Genomic DNA, 10,402 nt, shown 5'->3' with positions numbered 1-10,402 from the left:
CTGAATCTGCATCACATGTCTCTGAACTTTCTTGCTGCACCAACGCTACCACCATCATCTACACTTGCTGCCCTGAGGCCGTACCCCTCCCGTTGGGGGTTATACCATCTACGCTGCACAACCAAATCACCGGCCTCAGCGGACTGTCCTGCAGCAGCGGCTCCATAGCTGCATTCAACGGGTGGCGTAGTCGTCCTACATCTACTGCTAATATACTGCCACTCAGCTTGACTCCCTGGGCACGGACCGGGTCACCGCCACGAGACTACTACTCCTATCAGATCCGGCTCCGGGTAAGCTCCCCCGTGAGCGCGATGCCGCGCGACGCAGCAGGCCCAGGGGCGCGTCAACTTTTGGCGTAGTCGGCAGGATAACGTGCCTGCAACCACCGGGTACTGCGTGCCTGAAAAAGACTGTTCAAACTTACCAGTGGTGAAGATTCCCGCCATCCGTGAAGATTCCCGCCATCCGGCACCATCTTCAGCCTTCTTCCCGCCATCCGCGAAGATTCCCGCCATCCGGCGCCATTCTCAGCCTTCTTCCCGCCTTCCGTGGAGTTTTCCCGCCGTTGGACGCCATCTTGAAGACGCCGCGCGGGAAGAAGAGGGGCGTGGACTCCGAAAGCGCGCGAGAACTGAAGCCCCGCCTCACGTCCGGACGTTGCGTAAGGTCCTGGAAGGAGCCCAGCAGACGCCGACATCACAGGAGCGTGACGGAAGGTCCTCAACCCTGACGATCCACTGCGGAGCCGCGGCCTACGGAAGAGGATCATCGCAAGGTAGGCCACGGTCCACTAGGGGGGAGAAAGATGTCGGATACGGAGGAGAGCTTCACTGCCTCAACCCCCGCCAGCGCCAGCGCTGCTTCAGTCATGCCTTTCACCATGCCCTATATCCCGGGAGCAGCCTGGCTACCCCAGTACTCAGGGGAGTCACATACCCTGAATGACTTTAAAGAAAAGCTGGATAGCCTCTTCCAGGTGTACCCCCTCACAGAGGAGCAAAAAGTGAGCATCCTGGTGGCCCAACTAACCGGGGCAGCCCAAAGGGAGGTAAAGTCCTGGCCACCTGGGAGGAGGACTGTCGCGGGGATACTAACCCGGCTGAGGGACACCTTTGATACCCGCACCTCAGCCGAGATTAAGCTTAAATTCTATGGGTGCAAGCAGCGAGCACATGAGAGTATAAGGGACTATGCGCTAAACCTACAAGAGGCCCTGAGAGCCATTAAGCAGACCGACCCTGACGGCGTGGGAAACGAGGACAGGCTGTTGACCGAACAATTTATAGAGGGACTATATTGCAATGCCCACCGAACCCAGTTGCGGGCAATGGCCTTACAGGATCCTCATCTGGACTTTGCACAGTTCAAGGACAGAGCCATCCGGGTGCTCCGAGAACCGGCACCGGGTGGCGTTGTGACCCACAGGCGCCCTACTACCGCTTACCACCAGGAGGCGGCGCCCTTGTCGGCAGGGCCTGTGGGGGCTGATGCGCAGGCTTTGAACAATGACCCGGCTCCAGACCTGCACCATCAGGTCCAAGAGCTAGCTAAAAGCGTTGCTGCGCTAACCCGAACTGTGCAGTCTTTACAGGTTTCCACTCCAGGGAAGATCCAGCTGGCATCCGGACCGGAGGACATCCCGTGGCGTCGACCAAGGAGGACCCCACCGGCCAGAGGAAGACCCAGCGACCGGTACAACGAGAACGGACAACCCATCTGCCGCCGCTGCAATCAACCCGGACATATGGCAAGGTACTGTCCTTTAAATTGGCACAACCTGGGGTAGAGGGCCAACCCCCAGGAAAAAGATCACCAGGCCCATCGAACTGGCGCGACAAATATGTGGGAGGACGTCCAGTCTTGCCTGTGGTACTGGATGGCATCCCTATGAGTGCCCTACTGGACACCGGGTCACAGGTCACCACCATCCCGTACGTGCTCTTCAAGCATTACTGGAATGACTCGGATATAACCCGCTACCCTGACGACGACTTGAGTATCATTGCCAGCAATGGTCAACCCGTGCCACAGATCGGATTCAAAGAGGTGACCATTAAAATCAGTAGAGTCGAACTGGCAGCACAGGGACTGATCATTGTGGAAATTGACAAGCGTGAGAGTCACCCAAAGATAACTCTAGGAACTAATGTGATTGAAAATTGTCTTGCAGAGGTGATTTTCATTTTACAGCAGGTTGCCAAGAACGCCAGCTCTGGCCAGCAGCGAGTGCTCCAGAAAGAGATCCGGGCACTGATGCGACGGCAACAAGTGGAACTCTCCGGCGGTGAGATTGGTAGCGTAAGAATGTGTGACCCTTTCCCTATTGCCATACCCCCGAAAAGTGAAATGATGATTTGGTGCCGGGCAGCTATTGGTCTGAGAGGTAGAGATTACCAGGCCATGGTAGAGCCAGTCTACTCAGACAGTAGGCCCACCATTTTGACAGCCCGGGGGGTAGTTGATGTACGCCATGGGAGGGTGCCCGTTCGTATAATAAATATCGGGAAAAGGGAAGTATACCTGCCCCGGTATGCTACGCTAGCCAAATTATATACTATCAACCAAAATTCTATACAGTCTGTGGAACCCTTGCCTCCATCTCACCCGGAGGAAGGTAACGGCTCTACGAAAATAATGGAGGATTGGTGTCAGCAACTACATTTCGGTACTGACTCCACTCCCTCCCACCAGAAACAGGGAGTCTACCGGGTGGTTCAAGAGTACGAGAGAGTGTTTAGTAAACACCCGTTAGACTTCGGGCGAGTCAAGGGGGTAGAACACCACATCCCCATGGGAGACCATCCTCCCATAAAAGAGAGGTATCGACCCGTACCCCCTGCACACTACCAACACGCCAAGGGGATGCTTAGAGACATGAAGGAGGCTGGGGTAATCAGGGATAGCTGTAGCCCCTGGGCAGCTCCACTAGTCTTGGTCAAAAAGAAAGACAACACCATGAGAATGTGTGTAGATTACCGGAAAATTAACCGTATCACACACAAAGATGCGTACCCCTTACCAAGAATAGAGGAGTCTGCTTTAAAATCTGCTAACTTCTTCTCCACCTTGGATCTCACTAGCGGGTACTGGCAGGTTCCTGTAGCAGAGGCGGATCGGGAGAAGACCGCATTCACCACCCCGATGGGACTTAGCGAGTTTACCTGCATGCCGTTTGGACTCTGCAACGCACCAGGAACCTTCCAGCGACTAATGGAGTGCTGTCTGGGACACCGGAACTTTGAGACGGTCCTGTTATACCTGGACGATGTCATCGTCTACTCCAAGACCTACGAGGACCACCTGAAACACCTGGCGGAAGTGTTCGAAGCTCTGGCAAGTTATGGCCTAAAGGTGAAACCCTCCAAGTGTCACCTCCTGAAGCCAAAGGTGCAGTACCTGGGACACGTGGTGAGTGCTGACGGAGTGGCTCCCGACCCTGATAAGATCACCGCAATTAAGGAATGGCCAAGCCCCTCCAGCGTAAAGGAAGTGAGGCAGTTCCTCGGGTTGGTAGGCTACTACCGAAGGTTCATACCCGGTTTCACCAAAAAGGCAGCTCCTATGCAGGACCTCCTGATAGGCCAGTCCAGGAAGGCCAAGAACCAGAAGCCACCCTTCAGATGGGAGAAGCTGGAAGAAGAGTCCTTCCGCCAGCTGAAGATGGCCCTCACGGGGGATGAAATCCTGGCGTACCCGGATTACAGCCAGCCCTTTATCCTCTACACCGACGCCAGTAACATCGGGCTAGGAGCCGTACTGTCCCAGATCCAGCAGGGGAAAGAACGGGTAATTGCTTACGCCAGCCGAAAACTGCGACCCACCGAAAGAAACCCTGAGAATTACAGCTCATTTAAGCTAGAGTTCCTGGCAGTGGTGTGGGCAGTCACCGAACGCTTTAAGCACTACCTCGCTTCTTTCCGGTTCACCGTGTACACGGATAACAACCCGTTGACACACCTGGACACTGCAAGACTCGGTGCCCTAGAGCAGAGATGGATGGCCCGCTTGTCCAACTATGAGTTTACAATCAAATACCGGGCAGGACGCTCCAATACCAACGCGGACGCCCTGTCCAGGATGCCGAACCTACCGGACGTAGGGGAAGATTCAGAGGAATTGGAAGAAGTTGAACTCCCCGCGTTCCACCGTCATGGGACTATCCAGTATTCCCACCGTGTAAGGAGTAAGCAATCCGCTACGTTCAACCCGTTACCTCATTACAACTGGGCGGAGACGCAAGACAGTGACCCTGCCGTCCGACTGGTAAAGGAGATGCTGACTCGGCCAGATGCACGCCTTGACCCAGACGCTCCGGAGGAAGCCAAGCAACTGTGGGCTGAGAAGAGTCGACTGTTCCTTTACAAGGGGAAGTTGTGCCGCAGAATGGTTAACTCCCGGACGCATGAACTAATCTGGCAAGTAGTGGTGCCAAGAAGAGACGCAGCTATGGTGATGGAGGCATACCACGATGGAGCTGGGCACTTCGGATGGAAGAAGCTGGAGTTCCTGCTGCGCGGGCGGTTCCATTGGGTAGGCATGAGAGGAACCATCGAGAGGTGGTGCAGAGACTGCGGCCCATGCAACTTAAGAAGGAGGGACCGTGCCAGCCAGAAGACTCCCCTGCGGTCCATCATCACCAGACAGCCGTTGGAACTGGTAGCCTTGGATCATGTAAAGCTGACCCCAAGCAGACGTGGCTACGTCTACGCATTAACCATCGTGGATCACTACTCCCGGTTCTTGGTTGTCGTCCCCGTCAAGGACTTAACGGCTCAAACAGCAGCTAGAGCCTTCCAGCAGCGCTTCTGCCGTCCGCATGGATACCCGGAGCAGGTGCTGACGGACTATGGGCCTGCCTTTGAAGCGGAAGTCTTCCAGGAGTTCTGCACCCTGTATGGCTGCCGGAAGATTAGAACAACACCCTATCACCCGCAAACTAATGGACTTTGTGAGAAAATGAACCAGGTGGTGATAGATCTTCTGAAAACATTGCCCCTGGAAGAACGTAGTCTGTGGCCTGAAAAGCTGCCCGACCTGGTGGACCTATACAACCACATCCCTGTAGGTTCCACCAACTGTACCCCGGCTTACCTAATGAGGGCAAGACCTGGTAAGCTTCCTGTTGATCTGGAGATGGGAGTCCTGACACCCGAGGACACTTCACCAGAAGCAGACTGGGACACAGAGAGGCAGCAGCAGTACCGGAAAGTACAGGAGAGCGTGGAACGTAGTCTCTGTCAAGCTAGGGAAAGACAAGAGAAAACTTACAACCAGTATGCTCCCGCTGTTCCCCTGGTGCCCGGAGAGCAGGTCTTGAAGAGGAAAAGACGGCTCCACAAGTTGGACGACCAATGGGAGAAGGACCCGTACACCGTACTGCCCTCAAGCCACGACAACCCGAAGGTCTGTACAATCAGTAAAGACGGAGGGGAAACCACAGCCATTGTATCCCGGGATCACCTGAAGAAGTGTCCTGAACAGCTACGGAATCCTGAAGAGGAACAAGAAGACCCTCGACCCGTAGAGGAAAGGGAAGATATGGTTAGTACTGTGCTCGGAGTCTTCCCTCGGTCTTGGACTCAAGTCAATGGTGCTGTTGTGGTACCCGTCCTCACGTTCCTCCAACCAGCATCCCAAGTGCCTACGGAGACGCAGGTAGAACTGGAAGAACAGCCGGTCCAGGAGGCAGAAGACCCTACACAAGCAGACCCGGAGAATCAACCCTCTGCTTATAGTGAGCCTGCCATACCCCTAGTGAGCCAAAGAGTCCGTAGACGGCTGCCCAGTTTACCCTTGACAGCCCCTATACCCTGTAGCTCAGGGCCAGTCAGCCAGCTCCGTAGGTCCACTAGGGTCACTAGAGGCCAGCTGCCCATACGGTGGAGGATCTAAATGTTCAAGCTATTTTATTAATGTTTACCTGTCTATTGTTGCTTGTGTATAATTTTGTGTTTCTAGTTATTTATAGGAGTCTTTGGTGGATTTACCGGGAATCCTTTGTGTATATAGTTGGAGCGTAACCCAGGATGGACTGAAAGACTGTTAAGGACTCGGGGCAGGACAGACCCCTACCTGGTTACGTCTCCCTGTGTTGGTGAAATGGACACCCTTGTTTTCTTGAAAAACTGCACCCGGTTGTGGACACGCCGTGACCATCCTAATGTTTTTCTTTATTACGTTGTTTCTGTTTGTAATTTGTTATGTTTACAAAAGTATGTTTAGTCCCGGAGTACTAAAATTCACTAGGGGGGAATGTGGCACCCCAGGGGTCTGGTCTCCACAGTAATAGCAATATTATGTCTGAGAGCAGGTGGGAGGTCTCTTGGTCAGGAATCCTATGCATGCCACACCTCCTGCCCAGTCCTGGGAGGGGAAGAACTTCCCCTATATAAAACTGGGGCTGAGGCAGGGTTAGTGAGTAGAGAAGAGAAGAGAAGAGTTGAGAAGAAGAGAAGCAGCATAGGAAAGAAAGATCAGGAGCTCTGTGGGAGCAGGCTAAAAGGAATCAGGGGCTGGCAGCTGAAGAGCTCGCCCTGATTGAAGAGTTACTACCGGACCCGGAGTCTGAGGCTGTGGGGATTAACCCAGACCCAGCAGCAGAAACCGCCCGGCAGGGGATTTCAGGTCCTCTGGCCAAGAAACCCGAAGGCACGGTCACACGCGTGGGACCAGCACCGCCGTCGTGGAGCGGAAGCCACTAGAAGGCCCCGAGTCACTGGCCATACGGGTGAGCACCACACGGTACACTCAGGGACGTGGGCTACTTTTACCCGCCTCTAGCAAGGTAGCCAGAAGAGTACGATTAGTTGGGGAGGCCTACAACTCCGCCTGGCCAAGGGGGATCCCATCTGCTCAAGGACTGACCAGGCCCCGACCGCTAGCCAGTACTCCGGGAGGGTCTATCTTTGTCACCAGTAAAGACCCTGAACTACACCGCATCGTCTCTGAGTGGTTCCTGCTACCCCCATCATCCACGTTGGCTGCCCTGAGGCCATACCCCTCCCGTTGGGGGTTATACCATCTACGCTGCACTATCCTACCACCGGCCTCAGCGGTCTGCCCTGCAGCGGCAGCTCCATAGCTGCATTCAACGGGTGGCGTAGTCGTCCTACATCTACTGCTAATACTCAGCCACACAGTTTGACTCCCTGGGCACGGACCGGGTCACCGCCACGAGACTACTACCCCTATCAGATCCGGCTCCGGGTAGGCTCCCGCGTGTGCAACGCTACTCAGCACAGGCCCAGGGGCGCGTCACATGTACATTAGCAGCAATAAACAGACCCTATTTTTTGTATTGAAGCATCTAATGAGCGTGTGAGAAGGTCCTTGTGAAATGGAGGGGGAGCGGGATCAGCTGAGATATCACCTATTGTGACTGGTGGATCCTGTTTTATCAGCTGTATATAGAGGCGTTACCTGTAATTCTAATCCTGTCTCTGATGATAATGAGCCTGCTGAAAACTTTCATATTTTTTTTTTTTTAATACAGATCATGATGAAATTGCCAACAGACATGTAGCCAAAAAACTCATTTAATAGGTCATTTTTGATTATAGTTTGATTTTAAAGAAAATCAATACTTCTCCCAATGGAAGAGAAATAAACTCCGTATTGTGACATCATGGTGACCCTTTAATTTGCGCTTGCTCTGATGGATGGAGACAACGAGCGATCGGATATTGTCTGCCCCTCCGCAGCTTTCTCACATGTGAACATTTCACGTTTCATTGCTATTTAGCCTCAGTAACACCTGTGACACATTAACAAATCCCGATGCGTTCGCAACCCAGCTCCCCGAAGCAATATGTTCCTCTTCAATTCCTCTACGGCTTTCCAAATCCCTGTGTCCAAAATGTTGCTGATGTGAATTTGTAGGCATCAATAAGCATAGATATTTTTAGTCCTGCTCCTAATGTTGCTCGTCTCAGATGTAGTAATGGGCTATAGGCAATCCACTAGTGACATGATAGGGCCGGCAATAAATTATTTGCAAAACTGACGCGAGTCTCCACGTTGCAGAAAGCTCATTAAAGCAGCAAACCATTTTGTTGATTTCAGCAAGACCGAATTATCTAAGCTGGTTGAATGAAATAAATATTTGATGATCAGGCTTATTAAATTTCCACCAATATTATGGCTGGAACTGAATATGCGCTGGGAGCTTAAATGCAGTCCAGGGATTAAGCTTTTCGCTTTTTTTTTTTTTTCCGAGCCAATCAGGAAGCTCACGCTGAGATGTGTCACGCCATTAGTAAATTACATTGTTTTTGTTTTAGCTTTCTGCTAGCATTAAATTATAGCAACAGTTTCTGCTACTTTAATATCGTGTTGTGCTACAGTTACCGGCACAATGCAACTGTGTTCTGTATAATTATTAGATGTGGGGGGAGGAAAAGAGGGGAAAAAAGAAAAAAAAGGAACAAGCGGTTAGAGAGACATAAAATCAAGCAGATGTGGGCGATATCAACAATGTATAAACAAAGCCAGAAAAAATTGTGACTTTTATTCCTTTGTGTTCCATGGTAACCGATTGTGCGGTGGAAAAAAAAAAAAGCCTCTGCGTTAGCTCCCATTTTACAGATGCAAGCAATGGAAGAAGAAGGCAATTTATTGAGTTCACAGCAGGGTGGGGAGAAATGTAAATCTGCAGCGGTTTCCTCGAAAATGAAAAAAAAAAAAAGGAAAACGGAAGCAGTTTACATAATAAGACAAGATACTTATTGTGGGGTCTTTAATGACGTCTTCAAAGAAAGACTGGACTGAGTGATCGGCAGAAAATTGCAGAGACAGGTCCGCAATGCAAGTCTATGGCTCTGTGAAAAAATCGGACTGCACTCGGATGACATCTGAGTGTGGTCTGACTTTCATGGACTGTCAGAAAGGAGAAGGTGGAGAGAGTTTTTTTTCTTCTTCACATTGGAGTAAAACTGATGACACTCAGAGGAAACTCTGATCACTCCGATCAGAGTCTGATCAAAATAATCCATCTGTTTTTCTCATACGTTAGAAAATTGGATGCCTGAATGAAGTCTAAGGCAGAGTTCATACATCCAAGTTTGAGTACGGACTGCAATGCATGGACCATCTGCAAGTCTCCTGACCCGAACTTGACAGCCTTGTAGGCATGCGTGAGGCAGTTGAGGAGTTCACGTCAGGAGATCTGCAGACGGTCTGTGCATCGTGGTCTGTACACGGTCAGCAAAACATGGATGTGTGAATCCAACCTTATTGTTACAGTGGTGTTCAAAAGTCCTGCATAGGCATAGGATAAATTGATTTTTCAAGTTTTAAACGTTTTCTTTCGAATATCTTCGATGCTAATATGACATATTATATATGGTTTTGTTCAGAATACAATTTTGCATTCTCTCCCTGTAATATTTTTAGCTTTTGAAGCAGTTTTGCCTGAAATTATTGCAACAATATGGGAATTAAAAGCTCAACTGAATATTGTACAGCTTCAGATCCAAAATTAGCCAATCACAGATGAGGTTCTTGTGACCAATCATAACCTGGATATGGCAGCCAATCACATTCCATTACATTGCATCACATCTGCTGCTTTGTTTGTTTGCTTTATCTGTTGGTCTATCTAGTGAATCATACTGTAGAGCTTTATGATGGGAGCCTTCAGATTTTTGTCAGTGGAGGATCGTGTGCGAGTTGTGGTGCTACATGAAGAGGGTTATACTGGCCCCCAGATCGCAAGGAAGGTCGGCTGTAATCAGAGTACAGTCGTAAGAATTTTGCAGAAACATAAGCAGCTTGGAATTATCCAGGACAGGCCCAGATCTGGTCGGCCCAGAAAGTCAACTAAAAGGGAGGATAGAGTACTGATAAGAACATCCCTTGCCAATTGAAAGCTCACCTCTCCTCAGCTTCTGCGAGAATGGCAAGAAAAGTGCAATATTGAGGTATCAACATCAACTGTTAGGAAGAGATGTTTGGAAGCAGGATTGAGAGGGTGCAAGGCCCGAAAGAAGCCATTGATGACAGCCATACAAAGACAAAGGCGAAAACTGTGGGCATTGAAATATTCAAAATGGAGGAAGGAGGAGTGGGAAAAAGTGCTATTTAGTGTTGCAAGCACTTTTTGCATTTTAGGAAATAATGGCAAGTCTTATGTGAGAAGGTTTCCACATGAAGAGTACAAGCCAGAGCGTTTGAGCTTCTCTGTGAAACATCCGATGAAAGTAATGGTCTGGGGCTGTATGGCAGCCAAAGGTGTTGGAAGGCTTCATATTGTGGAGGGTATGGTTAATGCAAAAAAATACATAGACATCCTTAATAAGAAAATGCTGCCTTCTGCTCAACACCTGTTTTCAGGGGATTACATCTTCCAGGATGATAATGCTCCTTGTCACAGAGGTAAGACAGTAACGGAATGGAAAAAAAA

This window comes from Phyllobates terribilis, unplaced genomic scaffold (genome assembly GCF_046119375.1).
Source record: "Phyllobates terribilis strain yellow unplaced genomic scaffold, ASM4611937v1 Scaffold_12__6_contigs__length_324123572, whole genome shotgun sequence".
Classification (NCBI taxonomy): domain Eukaryota; kingdom Metazoa; phylum Chordata; class Amphibia; order Anura; family Dendrobatidae; genus Phyllobates; species Phyllobates terribilis.
The sequence above is the reverse complement of the archived record's forward strand: the minus strand, read 5'-3'. Positions refer to the sequence as shown.